Genomic DNA, 3146 nt, shown 5'->3' on the forward strand with positions numbered 1-3146 from the left:
TTTTGTTGTGTGGGGATTTTTGGTTAGTTGGTTGGTTTCGGTTTTTCTGCATATAAACCTAAAAATTGGCTAGCAATCACAATAACAATATGTAGAAGCTTTGTGCAAAAGCCAGCTGCCTGGAAGGTAAATGTGCTCTGTAGATTTGGAAGCTGCAGTAAGAGAAACACAACAGACGTGTTCCACAGCTGGAATCGAGCTGCAGAAGCAAAGCACCTGCAGAAGCTTGGTTCGCTCTCACCTTCATAGGCTGTTCCACACCAAATGCAGTAGAAGTGCTCCTCTCTCAAACAGGCTGTCAGGATGTGGAGCTTTTCTGACACCTAGAGATAGGTACAGGTATGTGATGGCCTGGGGCTCACATGACACAATCTACTTTGAGCTACTGGTTTGCTAAATAAAGTGTTTAACCCAACGCTATGGAAAAGCTACACAATGCTGTAGCTCAGTCAGACATGCAGTTTCCACATTTGTAGAATAGTGCACAGGAATCCATGATCTCTGGAAAGTTAATGGCTGTTGTTTGCTCATCCTTCTTTTCAGATAAGAAACCTGCACTGAAGAGAGAGCTAAAAATATTACTTAGCTGCCTGATTTCATTTATATGGTATCGTTTGTGAATTTTTTCACAATCTCTGCCAATCAAACACATAAGGCTAACAATAGCTGTGCAACCTAGTTCTTAAAAGTATGTATTTCCAATGTCCATCATGAGGTAATGTGATGCATTTTCAGAAATTAATTAGTGACTCTAAACTTCAACCTCAGATATGAGGCATCCAAAATTTAAACTCAAAAGCAAATAACTGTGATCTTGCATATCTTGACTAAGGCACAAAACTGTTTAGAATTTAATTTCTGGGCTATTTTTTCAAAGATCAGCCTCAAAACATGAGCAATAAATCAGTGGTTTAAGGTTTTATATTTTATCATGTAACTGCTGTAAAAGTCACTGCTCTGGATTGCAAAGAGGCTCTTTACTACAGTGTGGGAAACACGTAGACATACATCTTTTATATGTGTATGTACACATACATACTGTTTCAAGGGATATTAAGTTTAATTCTGAATTGAGCAATTAATTCAGTAGAAGAGCTTACAGGTAAGTCTGAGCTTGAGTATTGCCCTTCCTTGTCTTCCTCATCCTTTTTGTCTTCCTCTTCAGGTTGTATCCAAAACCAAGTCTCCTTGGGAACATCAATATTCTTAAATAACAAGGGACTAAAATGGAAATTATCTGTTCCTAAAGTCTCTTCACAATTTGAGAGCAGTTTTGCTGCAGAGGAGCTCACGGTGCTGTACCTTGGCTGTGTGAATCCATCCTGTTGGCTGTGTGTATTTACATGCTCGGCTGCAATCTGAAGCCCAGAGGTGCCCTGAGGCTCTAATGGTCACTTTGACTTGTACAAGTGTGTGCTCCTGCCAAAGGCAGAAATCCAGTTGTTGTTTTCTCTTGTGTTGCCTTTGGTGCAAAGGCAGTACCAGAAACATTAGGGGATTTGCAGCTGCAGGACAAGTGGGATCTGTAAGGACCGATTCCGCTGAAATCAGACCGTTCATTATTAGGGCACAGCAGTGGGTGGACCCCAGGAGGCAGTGAAACCCCCAGCCAACAACTCCCTGCCCCCAGTGGGACAGGGACAGAATCAATCAGAAAGGTGAAAGGGAGAAAACTTGTGGATTGAGATAAAGACAGTTTAAAAGACAAAGCATAGCTGGGTGTGTGGCCATAGCAAAATAAGGAAGTTGGCTACTCCTTCCCATCAGCAGGCAGATGTTTCCAAGAAAGTGGGGCTTCATCATGCCCAATGTTTATTTGGGAAGGTCAACATTGTATCCCTGGGTATCCCCTCGTCCTTCATCTCCTAGCTTTTATTGCTGAGTGTGATGTCTTATGGCATGGACTAAGGCTCTTCCCAGCTTCTCACATATCCCTCCTCTGCTTGTTGGACGGCCAGAGTGGGAAAAAGAAAAAAACTTTGGTGCTGTGTAAACACTTCTCAGCAGTAGGTAAAACATCAGCCCTGTGTTAGCCCCAAAGGCACAACACAGCAGCATTCTGGCTGCTCTGAAGAAAGTGAACCCCATCCCAGCCAGACTCAGCACTGTCAGACCTGAGCTGCATCAGATTCCCGTTCTGACTCACGGAGTTGCCATATGGGGAGCAGGACATGCTGCACACTTGTGGAATGGAGGGAAGGGATGAGAGATTGAGCACAGAAAGGCAGGACTGGGGTTTGTGTGTATTTGTTTGTGATTTTGTTTTTGTTTGTTTTGGTTTTGGTTTGGGGTTTTTTGTGATTGCCTTTAAACTCATGTCTCACAAGCACCAGAGGTGTTTTTTGCTCTTACTGAGCAGTGTACATCACAGGGTGTTGAAGGTGAGTGCAATGTCACATCTGGTTCCATGAAATCAAGATTAGCTAATCTTTGCTCTGTGTAGTGTCCCACTGCTGAAATGTGTCCTGCTGTTAGGGCTTCACAACCTTGCTTGTAATGATGCTGACCTCATCCATTCTTATGCTTCTAAAATTTTTTTTATTATTTTTAAAAGCAGTTTATGCAGTTAAAATACTGTTGGAACTAATGCATTTGAGAGGAAAATGTAAAAAATATTTATAGGAAAGAATTATGATAATCATAGGTTTGATGTAATAAAAACACATTAATGCTTCAATACTTCCCAGTTATCCTGTCCTGTAGATAATAACCCCAAAGTTTAATCTGACAATGTAATTGTAGTATGTATGTGGGGAAAAGGTAGCAATGTTTTAGACCAATTTCCTTCATTGCAGGTTCACAGTTGTGGTCAAAATAAATGGTGAGGAATTGTCGCGGTGCCAAAACCCGAAGCCCCTCGGCTTCGCCCCGAGCTAGCCCAGGCACCGGAGCAAGCGTGAGTCTGAGCTGCCCCTCAGCACTCACTGAGGAGTCAGCCCTCGTGGATCCTTTTCCCTGAGGGAAGCCTCACGGTGATAAGATGTATCATGCGACGATGCAGAGAGGAAGAAAGGAGGGCCCAGTCAGCCAGACAGTTAACAGTAACTTTAATCTTCACCAACACTGTCGGGGCCAGGTCGAACTGGACTGGACCCAGACTGGACTGGACCCAGAACAAAGGAATACAAAGGCTTATAAACTCTCGG

This window comes from Prinia subflava, chromosome 2 (assembly GCF_021018805.1).
Source record: "Prinia subflava isolate CZ2003 ecotype Zambia chromosome 2, Cam_Psub_1.2, whole genome shotgun sequence".
Lineage (NCBI taxonomy): Eukaryota > Metazoa > Chordata > Aves > Passeriformes > Cisticolidae > Prinia > Prinia subflava.